Below are 13,184 nucleotides of genomic sequence, written 5' to 3' on the forward strand. Positions count from 1 at the left end.
ATATACCATGATGGATCGAAATGGTACAAAAGATATTACAAATTGTCCGATTTCCACATGTAAGTTGTTGTTTGAGGTACATCATGCACCAAAAACTACCTGTAAAAATGGAATGGTCGAAAGGCTAATGTTCTTTGTCGACGATGCCATATAATATAATTTTCAGTTTTGGACCAATGGAAATCTAAAGTGACAGATTAAGATGATGCAAAAATGATGCTAATGATGTATAATTCCTACATAAGGGGGAGCCACATACTGCTGCACATAGTAGTGGCAAACTATGAAATGAAGGAAATGATGTCGTAATATGACGACTACCCTAATTGAAAAATAATCCACTTCCCCAGGAAGAGAAAACCTATAGTAATGAATAAAAAGGTTATGATAAAAGTGTTGAAATTATATCATTTCCACATATAAGTTGGTGGAGGAGCTACATATTGCTGTAGAGATAACTTCGGAAGCAAGAAATGAAGTGGGACTAATAGCATATGTCGATTTGTATATTTCAAAAACTTTTTATTTTCACATAAGAGAAAATATAGCAAGATGGACCGAAACAATATGAATAATATTACAAATTGTCCGATTTCCACACGTAAGTCGTTGTGTGAGGTATATAATGCAACGGTAACTACTCTTGAAGATTGAAATGATGGAAAGGCGAGTGGAATATGTCCGGATGCTTTATTAATATGTTTTCATTTTCACATGAAGTGAAAGTCTAGAGTGATGAATCAAGAGGGTGCGAAAATGGTGCTAAAGATATATGATTTCTATATAAGAGGAGCCACATACTTCTGCAGAGACTAATACCGAATCATGAAATGAAGGAAAGGTTGTTGTAATATGACTTCTATCCTGTTTTAAAAATGTTTCAGTTTACACGGTAGGGAAATTTAGAGTAATTAATGAATATGACTTCTAGCATGGATAATGAACGATTATCTTGTTACAGGAATTATAATAATAACTATATTTATTATTGCCTCTAGGGCATAATTCGAACAGATTTTTCTATTCAAACAACTTCTTATTGTCACATAAGAGAAAATATACCATGATGGACCGAAACAATACGGATAATATTACAAATTATCTATGTTCCACATGTAAGTCATTGTGTGAGGTATATAATGCAACGGTTACTACTCTTGCAAATTGAAATAATGGAAAGGCGAGTGGAATATGTCGAGATGCTATATAAATAAGTTTTCATTTTCACATGAAGTGAAAATCTAGAGTGATGAATCAAGAGGGTGTGAAAATGGTGCTAAAGATGTATGATTCCTATATAAGAGGAGTGTGACGCCCTCGGTTTAATCGTACGCTAAACATACACGCAAATGCGTCACTAGTAGAAAACGGGCCTTTGGTCTGGACCATTTAGTCCCGGCCTGCCTCCGGACCGGGACTAAAGGCCCGGCCACGTCGCCCCAATTCTCAATGCCTCCCTCGAGGCTTTAGTCCCGACCCGTAGGGAGCCTTTAGTCCTGGTGCGTGTCCCAAACCAGGACTAAAGGGCTACGCGGCGGGCAGTGGTGGTGGCAACCGTTCGTATCCCCCTTTCGTCCCGGTTGGTGGCTCAACCCGGGACTAAAGGACTAACACGTGGCCTGCCGTGGTTGTGGCGACGGTTGGTATACCTCTTTAGTCCCGGTTGGTGGTTGAACCCGGGACTAAAAGCCTAACACGTGGCCTGCCGTAGTGGTGGCAACCGTTTGGTATACCTCTTTAGTCCCGGTTGGTGGCTCAACCCGGGATTAAAGGCCCAAACGGTTTGCATCCCGCGTCGTTTCGGGCGATGAAAAGCACGAACCGAAGCGTACAGTCGCCATTTCTCTGTTCTTCTTCTCTCTCGCGTCGCCCTCTCTGTTCTTCTCCTCTCTTCTTCCCTTCTCTTCTTCCACCATGCCAACTAGCTTTCATGAGGTGGTCGTGCATGGCACGACGAAGCTCCGTGTCGTGTACACGAACCTGAGCAGGGAGGTGCCATTTTTTCCTTCAACAGTTGAAGGAACGATGGTTTGACCACGCAGCGGATCAAGAGAAGTTCTTTGGGCTTGATCTGGAGTACACGGCCGATCAACGCGGTGTTGTCGTCATCCAAATATGCTTCGCAAGGCATGTCTTGATCTTCCAATGGGCGAGGTAAGTTTTGATCCAAGATAATGACATTGTATAAGTTTATTTGTTTTTTCCAATCATAGTTGGTTCCCTTCAAATAGCTGTAGTGAAACAATTTTGATTAGTTGAAGGGGAGCACAATCTAATTGGAATAGTGTTCCATAATCTGAAAAATCGTATTAGAATCAAGTACTGTTTAATATGTTCCATTGGAATCATAGTTCGTTCCCTTCAAATAGTTGTAGTGAAACAATTTTGATTACTTGAAGGGGAGCACAATCTAATTGGAATAGTTTTCCATAATCTGAAAATCGTATTAGAATCAACTAGTGTTTAATATGTTCCATTGGAATCATAGTTGGTTCCCTTCAAATAGTTGCAGTGAAACAATTTTGATTACTTGAAGGGGAGCACAATCTAATTGGAATAGTTTTCCATAATCTGAAAAATCGTATTAGAATCAACTAGTGTTTAATATGTTCCATTGGAATCATAGTTGGTTCCCTTCAAATAGTTGTAGTGAAACAATTTTGATTACTTGAAGGGGAGCACAATCTAATTGGAATAGTTTTCCATAATCTGAAAAATCGTATTAGAATCAACTAGTGTTTAATATGTTCCATTGGAATCATAGTTGGTTCCCTTCAAATAGTTGTAGTGAAACAATTTTGATTAGTTGAAGGGGAACACAATCTGATTGGAATAGTGTTCCATAATCTGAAAAATCGTATTAGAATGAACTAGTGTTTAATATGTTCCATTGGAATCATAGCTGGTTCGCTTCAAATAGTTGTAGTGATCTCTCTAGGTTCCATTGCATATGTTCTATTTGAATCCTAAAGATAAGTTTCTCTTTCGTTGTAGTGAAACATGTTTCCTTATTGCAGCAGTATGTAACATTTGTTCCATTTTAATTTGTTTCTGTTGCAGGAGTGACAAGCATTGTCCAGGACTCATGGTGTTCCTTCGCAGCGGCGTCACTTTTGCTTCCGTTGACATAAGGAACGACAAGCTGAAGATGAGGCACAGCTTCGGTATTGAGATACCAGCTGGTTGCCTCGTTGATCTACAAACGATATTCAGGCTTCGACATGACAGGACTTCGATGGCTCATATGGCAGTTGCCTTGATCGACGAGTCATATGGTGATATGAAGACCAGTTTCCCAAAGTATCAGCACAAACTTTGGGAGAAGGGCCCACTTGATGATATCAACATTGAGTATGCAGCAAAAGATGCATATGTTTCATACGAGTTGTACCGCAAGATTCGAGTCGTCAACTATGGCCAGCGTCACCTCGAGGAACGTGGACATTCTGATTTAGATGATTCAGGCGAGTAGTGTTCTGAACGTAGAACACTTGTATATATATCTATGGTAGCTATTATTATGTACTGTCTGGGCTAGTATCATGTACTTCTTGGACCAATTTATATATGTCTAGTTTCTGTTTGTGCCATTATAGTTTCCAAATTTGAATGGCTTAGCCCTTTCTAACCTCATTTGCTACTTTTGAATGGTTTAGCCCTTTCTAACTTCATGGTATCATGCATTTCGACCACAAATATATACAAAAAGTCTTCAGTTCAAATAAGTTCAAAAAAATGAAATCCCTTTTGTAACAGATCTGTTTTTGATTAAAACAATCATTTAAAAATGAAAGACCATTAGTCCCACGTGGCGTGCAGCGGAACCACGTGGCGTGCCGCGGAACCACTTTTGTTGTGGGGGTCGCTTCTCCTTCTTCTCCTTGTGCTAGATATTGGTTATGCACTAGGGGAAGTAGGAGTAGCGACCATCATCGACGGTTGAAAAATCAGGTGAGCTAGTGTCCACCATATATGAGAGAAGAAGAAATCATTTTCAGAGTTCATTTGTAGTGCTTTTCAATTTCAAGGTCAACTAGCTCAAAAAAAAAAGTAAATGCACGAAATATACCAAATGAAGTCAGAAATTGTTGAAATTTTGTGATGTGCCTTTGAATGGTGCATTTTGAACATACAAAAAGTATGGAGTTCGAATAAGTTAAAAAACTGAAATTCCTTTGTAAGAGATGAGTTCTCGTTCGAAACCCTGCTACTTCGAGAGAGATTGTCAATTTTGTACACGAACTGCATCCAGTTTTTGTCGTAGCCCCCTCTACTTTTTAACACATGCTATGTGGGTGAAATGATGATAGCATGCCAACTTTCAACATTTTCAGAGTTCATTTGTAGTGCTTTTCAATTTCAGGGTCAACTAGCTCAAAAAAAATAACTAAATGCATGAAATATACCAAATGAAGTCAGAAATTGTTGAAATTTTGTGATGTGCCTTTGAATGATGCATTTTGAACACACAAAAATTATGGAGTTCGAATAAGTTAAAAAAAATGAAATCCCTTTGTAAGAGATGAGTTCTCGTTCGAAACCCTGCTACTTCGAGAGAGATTGTCAGTTTTGTACACGAACTGCATCCAGTTTTTGTCGTAGCCCTCTCAACTTTTTAACACATGCTATGTGGGTGAAATGATGATATCATGCCAACTTTCAACATTTTCAGAGTTCATTTGTAGTGCTTTTCAATTTCAGGGTCAACAAGCTCAAAAAAATAAGTAAATGCACGAAATATATCAAATGAAGTGAGAAATTGTTGATCCCTTTGTGATGTGCCTTTGAATGGTGCATTTTGAACACACAAAAAGTATGGAGTTCAAATAAGTTAAAAAAATGAAATCCGTTTGTAAGAGATGAGTTCTCGTTCGAAACCCTGCTACTTCGAGAGAGATTGTCAGTTTTGTACACGAACTGCATCCAGTTTTTGTCGTAGCCCTCTCAACTTTTTAACACATGCTATGTGGGTGAAATGATGATAGCATGCCAACTTTGAACATTTTCAGAGTTCATTTGTAGTGCTTTTCAATTTCAGGGTCAACTAGCTCAAAATAAAATAAGTAAATGCATGAAATATACCAAATGAAGTCAGAAATTGTTGAAATTTTGTGATGTGCCTTTGAATGGTGCATTTTGAACACACAAAAAGTATGGAGTTCGAATAAGTTAAAAAAAATGAAATCCCTTTGTAAGAGTTGAGTTCTCGTTCGAAACCCTGCTACTTCGAGAGAGATTGTCAGTTTTGTACACGAACTGCATCCAGTTTTTGTCGTAGCCCTCTCAACTTTTTAACACATGCTATATGGGTGAAATGATGATAGCATGCCAACTTTCAACATTTTCAGAGTTCATTTGTAGTGCTTTTCAATTTCAGGGTCAACTAGCTCAAAAAAATAAGTAAATGCACGAAATATATCAAATGAAGTCAGAAATTGTTGTTCCCTTTGTGATGTGCCTTTGAATGGTGCATTTTGAACACACAAAAAGTATGGAGTTCAAATAAGTTAAAAAAATGAAATTCCTTTGTAAGAGATGAGTTCTCGTTCGAAACCCTGCTACTTCGAGAGAGATTGTCAGTTTTGTACACAAACTGCATCCAGTTTTTGTCGTAGCCCTCTCAACTTTTTAACACATGCTACGTGGGTGAAATGATCATAGCATGCCAACTTTCAACATTTTCAGAGTTCATTTGTAGTGCTTTTCAATTTCAGGGTCAACTAGCTCAAAAAATAAGTAAATGCACGAAATATACCAAATGAAGTCAGAAATTGTTGAAATTTTGTGATGTGCCTTTGAATGGTGCATTTTGAACACACAAAAAGTATGGAGTTCGAATAAGTTAAAAAAATGAAATCCCTTTGTAAGAGATGAGTTCTCGTTCGAAACCCTGCTACTTCGAGAGAGATTGTCAGTTTTGTACACGAACTGCATCCAGTTTTTGTCGTAGCCCTCTCAACTTTTTAACACATGCTATGTGGGTGAAATGATGATACCATGCCAACTTTCAACATTTTCAGAGTTCATTGGTAGTGCTTTTCAATTTCAGGGTCAACAAGCTCAAACAAATAAGTAAATGCACGAAATATATCAAATGAAGTCAGAAATTGTTGATCCCTTTGTGATGTGCCTTTGAATGGTGCATTTTGAACACACAAAAAGTATGGAGTTCAAATAAGTTTAAAAAAATGAAATCCCTTTGTAAGAGATGAGTTCTCGTTCGAAAGCCTGCTACTTCGAGAGAGATTGTCAGTTTTGTACACGAACTACATCCAGTTTTTGTCGTAGCACTCTCAACTTTTTAACACATGCTATGTGGGTGAAATGATGATAGCATGCCAACTTTCAACATTTTCAGAGTTCATTTGTAGTGCTTTTCAATTTCAGGGTCAACTAGCTCAATAAAAAATAAGTAAATGCACGAAATATACCAAATGAAGTCAGAAATTGTTGAAATTTTGTGATGTGCCTTTGAATGGTGCATTTTGAACACACAAAAAGTATGGAGTTCGAATAAGTTAAAAAAAATGAAATCCCTTTGTAAGAGATGAGTTCTCGTTCGAAACCCTGCTACTTCGAGAGAGATTGTCAGTTTTGTACACGAACTACATCCAGTTTTTGTCGTAGCCCTCTCAACTTTTTAACACATGCTATGTGTGTGAAATGATGATAGCATGCCAACTTTCAACATTTTCAGAGTTCATTTGTAGTGCTTTTCAATTTCAGGGTCAACTAGCTCAAAAATAAATAAGTAAATGCACGAAATATACCAAATGAAGTCAGAAATTGTTGAAATTTTGGGATGTGCCTTTGAATGGTGCATTTTGAACACACAAAAAGTATGGAGTTCGAATAAGTTAAAAAAATGAAATCCCTTTGTAAGAGATGAGTTCTCGTTCGAAACCGTGCTACTTCGAGAGAGATTGTCAGTTTTGTACACGAACTGCATCCATTTTTTGTCGTAGCCCTCTCAACTTTTTAACACATGCTATGTGGGTGCAATGATGATAGCATGCCAACTTTCAACATTTTCAAAGTTCATTTGTAGTGCTTTTCAATTTGAGGGTCAACTAGCTCAAAAAATAAGTAAATGCACGAAATATACCAAATGAAGTCAGAAATTGTTGAAATTTTGTGATGTGCCTTTGAATGGTGCATTTTGAACACACAAAAAGTATGGAGTTCGAATAAAACTAAAAAAATGAAATCCCTTTGTAAGAGATGAGTTCTCGTTCGAAACCCTGCTACTTCGAGAGAGATTGTCAGTTTTGTACACGAACTACATCCAGTTTTTGTCGTAGCCCTCTCAACTTTTTAACACATGCTATGTGGGTGAAATGATGATAGCATGCCAACTTTCAACATTTTCAGAGTTCATTTGTAGTGCTTTTCAATTTTGGGGTCAACTAGCTCAAAAAATAAGAAAATGCACGAAATATACCAAATGAAGTCAGAAATTGTTGAAATTTTGTGATGTGCCTTTGAATGGTGCATTTTGAACACACAAAAAGTATGGAGTTCGAATAAATTAAAAAAAATGAAATCCTTTGTAAGAGATGAGTTCTCGTTCGAAACCCTGCTACTTCGAGAGAGATTGTCAGTTTTGTACACGAACTGCATCCAGTTTTTGTCGTAGCCCTCTCAACTTTTTAACACATGCTATGTGGGTGAAATGATGATAACATGCCAACTTTGAACATTTTCAGAGTTCATTTGTAGTGCTTTTCAATTTTAGGGTCAGCTAACTCAAAAAAATAAGTAAATGCACGAAATATATCAAATGAAGTCAGAAATTGTTGATCCCTTTGTGATGTGCCTTTGAATGGTGCATTTTGAACACACAAAAAGTATGGAGTTCAAATAAGTTAAAAAAATGAAATCCCTTTGTAAGAGATGAGTTCTCGTTCGAAACCCTGCTACTTCGAGAGAGATTGTCAGTTTTGTACACGGACTGCATCCAGTTTTTGTCGTAGCCCTCTCAACTTTTTAACACATGCTATGTGGGTGAAATGATGATATCATGCCAACTTTCAACATTTTCAGAGTTCATTTGTAGTGCTTTTCAATTTCAGGGTCAACAAGCTCAAAAAAATAAGTAAATGCACGAAAGATATCAAATGAAGTGAGAAATTGTTGATCCCTTTGTGATGTGCCTTTGAATGGTGCATTTTGAACACACAAAAAGTATGGAGTTCGAATAAATTAAAAAAAAAGAAATCCCTTTGTAAGAGATGAGTTCTCGTTCGAAACCCTGCTACTTTGAGAGAGATTGTGAGTTTTGTACACGAACTGCATTTAGTTTTTTTCGTAGCCCTCTCAACTTTTTAACACATGCTATGTGGGTGAAATGATGATAGAATGCCAACTTCAACATTTTCAGAGTTCATTTGTAGTGCTTTTCAATTTCAGGGTCAACTAGCTCAAAAAAATAAGTTAATGCACGAAATATATCAAATGAAGTCAGAAATTGTTGATCCCATTGTGATGTGCCTTTGAATGGTGCACTTTGAACACACAAAAAGTATGGAGTTCAAATAAGTTATAAAAATGAAATCCCTTTGTAAGAGATGAGTTCTCGTTCGAAACCCTGCTACTTCGAGAGAGATTGTCAGTTTTGTACACGAACTGCATCCAGTTTTTGTCGTAGCCCTCTCAACTTCTTAACACATGCTATGTGGGTGAAATGATGATAGCATGCCAACTTTCAACATTTTCAGAGTTCATTTGTAGTGCTTTTCAATTTCAGGGTCAACTAGCTCAAAAAATAAGTAAATGCACGAAATATACCAAATGAAGTCAGAAATTGTTGAAATTTTTTGATGTGCCTTTGAATGGTGCATTTTGAACACACAAAAAGTATGGAGTTCGAATAAGTTAAAAAATGAAATCCCTTTGTAAGAGATGAGTTCTCGTTCGAAACCGTGCTACTTCGAGAGAGATTGTCAGTTTTGTAGACGAACTGCATCCAGTTTTTGTCGTATCCCTCTCAACTTTTTAACACATGCTATGTAGGTGAAATGATGATAGCATGCCAACTTTCAACATTTTCAGAGTTCATTTGTAGTGCTTTTTAATTTCAGGGTCAACTAGCTCAAAAAATAAGAAAATGCACGAAATATACCAAATGAAGTCAGAAATTGTTGAAATTTTGTGATGTGCCGTTGAATGGTGCATTTTGAACACACAAAAAGTATGGAGTTCGAATAAGTTAAAAAAATTGAAATCCCTTTGTAAGAGATGAGTTCTCGTTCGAAACCCTGCTACTTCGAGAGAGATTGTCGGTTTTGTACACGAACTGCATCCAGTTTTTGTCGTAGCCCTCTCAAATTTTTAACACTTGCTATGTGGGTGAAAATAACAAAATAGATAATAGTTTGGATAGTCAAAATTATTAATTATGAAAATAAAAAATATTTTTGCATTATTTATTCAATTTGAAACACTTTTCATTATCATAGTTTTGTCAAATTCTCAAATATGCAAAAAGAATTTTTAATAAACATAGTTTTTAATTGAAAATAACAAAATAAGTTAATAGTTTGGATAGTCAAAATAATTAATTATGAAAATAAAAAAAAAGTTTTGCATTATTTATTCAATTTCAAACACTTTTCATTATCATAGTTTTGTCAAATCCTCAAATATGCAAAAAGAATTTTTAATAAACATAGTTTTTAATTGAAAATAACAAAATAAGTTAATAGTTTGGATAGTCAAAATTATTAATTATGAAAATAGAAAATAGTTTTGAATTATTTATTCAATTTCAAACACTTTTCATTATCATAGTTTTGTCAAATTGTCAAATGTGCAAAAAGAATTTTTAATAAACATAGTTTTTAATTGAAAATAACAAAATAAGTTAATAATTTGGATAGTCAAAATTATTAATTATGAAAATAGAAAAAAATTGAAACTATATGAGAAATCGTGGACAAAATTCGACCTGAATTCTCTTTGAATCAGATTGAATTTTATCCACAATTTCGAATATAGTTTCAATTTTCAGTAAGTTTAGGCCCGTAAGCCTGCTTTAGAGAGGAGCTCGATGGAGAAGCTGCGACGGGGCTTATAAACAAGTGTTAGTCCCCCTCGCTGGGCGAGGTGGGACTAAACTTATCTTGCAGCCGAGGAGGGGCTTTAGTCCCGGGTGGAGCCACGCCCCGGGACTAAAGAGACCCTTTAGTCTCGGCTGGAGCCACGCACCGGGACTAAAGACCCCCTGCTTCCCGCCTCTTGGTCTGCCCGAAAAGAGGCCTTTAGTCCCGGGTCGTGGCTCCACCCGGGACTAAAGGGGGTCTTTAGTCCCGGCTCGTGCCACGCACCGGGACTATAGATCCACCTATTTAAGCGGGACTTCGAAAATTTCCAACCCAATTCGTCCATTTCTCTTCTTCTTCCTCTCGTTCTCCTGCCCGGCGCGGCATAGCGACGAACTAACCGACGCCGTCAGGCTGCCCGCCTTCCTGCTCGCCGCCGCCTGCCGTCCTCCTCGCCTTCGGCCGTCCTCCTCGCCGCCACGCCGTCCTCCTCGCCGTCGCGCCGTCCTCCTAGTCGTCGCGCCGTGCTCCTCGCCAACACTCCGGCCAGTAAGCCCCCTGCCCCCTCCTTCCCAACACTCCGGCCAGTATAGAAGAAATGAAGAAAAAGGAGAAGAGAAGAAGAAAAAGGAGAAGAAAGGAAGAAAAAGGAGAAGAAAAGAAGAAAAAGGAGAAGAAAAGAAGAAAAAGAAAAGATTTTTTTGTCATTTAATTCCTATTGTTATTAGGTTTGTGCTAGATTATTAGGGTTAGTAATATTTAGAATTAGGTTAGAGTTACAAGAAGAAGAAATATGAACAAAAATAAGAAAATAAGATTAGGAAAAATGAAAATAAGAAGAGGAGGAGAAGAAAAGAAGAAAAAGTGTATATTGTATAGTGTATATGCTTAAGTGTATAGTGTATATAGTGTATAGTGCATAAGGAGAGGAGGAATTTTGCTATAGTGTATATAGTGTATAGTGTATAAGAAAACAAGAAAAGAAGAGGAGGAGAAGAGAAGAAAAGAAGAGGAGGAGAAGAGAAGAAAGAAGAGGAGGAGAAGAAAAATGAAAATAAGTGTTAATAGTTTAATTTTGCTATTGTATATGCTTAAGTGTTAATAGTTTATTTTTAGCAAGAAAATTAATAGAACTAGTTTATTTTTTTAGTTCATTTTACGATGCCTATCCCGCATCCTCGTCGTCGACTCGGCGGAGGACACCTGCTTGATCAGAGGGGCCCTGTCCGGGACTGGGCTCCGCCCGGCTGGTATTGGGAGGTGCTACCTTCCGGGGGGCGTAGGTTCGTGAGGAGCCAGCCCGTTGTTGACCCGATCCTTGTTTGGTGACGGTCGCGTGGGCCAGTGAGGGTGCCGAGGCTTCCGGACACCGCGGAGGTGGTACATCACCGTGTCAGCGAGGAGGATGAGCACGTCCGTCGCTACATGGTTGCGTTGGAGGGCAGGTTCGAGCATACCTGGCAGGTTCTTCGGGGATCTCACTGGAGCTATGATCCTGTGATGGTTCCTTCTCTTTGGGTGTCCACCGCCCGCGCCGATACCCGTCGGGCGCTATGGTTCTAGATGTATTAGTGATGCTATATGTATGATAGTATTCGAGGAGTATTAATGATAATATTCGACGATGTACGGACAAAAGTGATGATGTATTAGCTTATAATTGAATGCATGCTAATTTGAATACTACTTTATTTTACGATTTGGTTTTGCTTATTGAATGCTCAAATTGGAAAAGTACTCCTAATTTGAATACTATGCAGAAATCTAGGAGTCTCAAATTGGAAAAGTACTCCTACTTTGGTTTTTGGTACAAAGGTTAAGAGAATCCGTTTTTTGCAGAACTATGGATCCACATATCAGGAACCTCGAAGAGGAAGAACTTCTGGAAGATATAATCAAAGGCGGCCCCGAGCGACACGAAGATGAAGCCGATGGGGCAGGAGATAGGTCCAATGACGGAGAAGGTGATAGCTCCACTGATGGAGAAGCCGGTGAAGAGGAGAAGTCCGGCGAGGTATACATATGAAGTTCGACAATCACTTGTAATATGTGAAAAATATTGGAGATAGCTCTATATTGTATACATATACATTCATTTGATGAATTTTTCTCCCTCTTAGGCCTCCACATCGAGCAAAACTACGAAACGAGGCCCGACTAGAAAGTTGGATGCACGGACGCATTACACATTTGAGGTGATACTTCCTACGGGCGAACCCAAGCTTCCTAAGAATGTTGCTGACACATTCAAGAAGCAATGCGGAGTTCTCGTTAGGGATCACGTCCCGATCAGCGTTCGGGAGTGGAACAAGCGCAAGGGGGCAGCCGATAGTGACTATGTCGCCGAAAGGTACAAAGCTAATCTTTGGAATGATCTCATGTCACATTTCAACCTGCCAGAATGTGAGAATGAAGACGCCGCAGACAAACTGAGGGCCAAAGTCAAGCAGTGGACTCTGAAGAAGATGGCCGAACTGTTCGGTAGCTGGAAGAAGAAGCTATGGAAAAACTATCTGAAGACACAGAAAGTGCCAGTATTCGAGGGGTATCTAGCCAAGCAGGCGAATCACTGGAAGGCATTTCAAGAGTACAAGGAGTCAGAAGATGCCCAGGCATTATCATAAAAGAACAAGATAAATGCCGACAAGAAGAAATATCACCACAAGCTGGGGCCAGTGGGCTATGAGACTGCCTTCCCAAAGTGGGATAAGAAAGAGCAAGATCTGCTAGATAAAGGCATCGTACCTGAACCACTCCGTGATGAGTGGGAATTGAGAGCAAGAAATTGGTTCCTTGCGCATGGTGGGTCGTACGACGAACAAACAGGGGACCTCATCTGCAATGACGGTCTTAGGATACCCAGGGAGAATTAGAAAAGGATAGTGAAAGAAATTAAGGAGGGACAAAGAAAGTTCACTGCAGATAGAGATAAAGATTTGCTCACACTGGTCCTCGGCAATGACGAACATGGAGGACGAACGCGAGGCTTCGGTCCATCTTACCCGTGGTGGCTTGGGTTTTCCAGAGACCAAGACACTTACAGAATCCGACATAGAGCAAAGAAGCGGCAGCAGGATGAGGAGAATAACAAGTTCAACCAGTTGCTTGCCAGGATTAACAAGCAACAAAAGCAGATTGATGAGC

Source organism: Hordeum vulgare, chromosome 4H (assembly GCF_904849725.1).
Source record: "Hordeum vulgare subsp. vulgare chromosome 4H, MorexV3_pseudomolecules_assembly, whole genome shotgun sequence".
Taxonomy (NCBI): Eukaryota; Viridiplantae; Streptophyta; class Magnoliopsida; order Poales; family Poaceae; genus Hordeum; species Hordeum vulgare.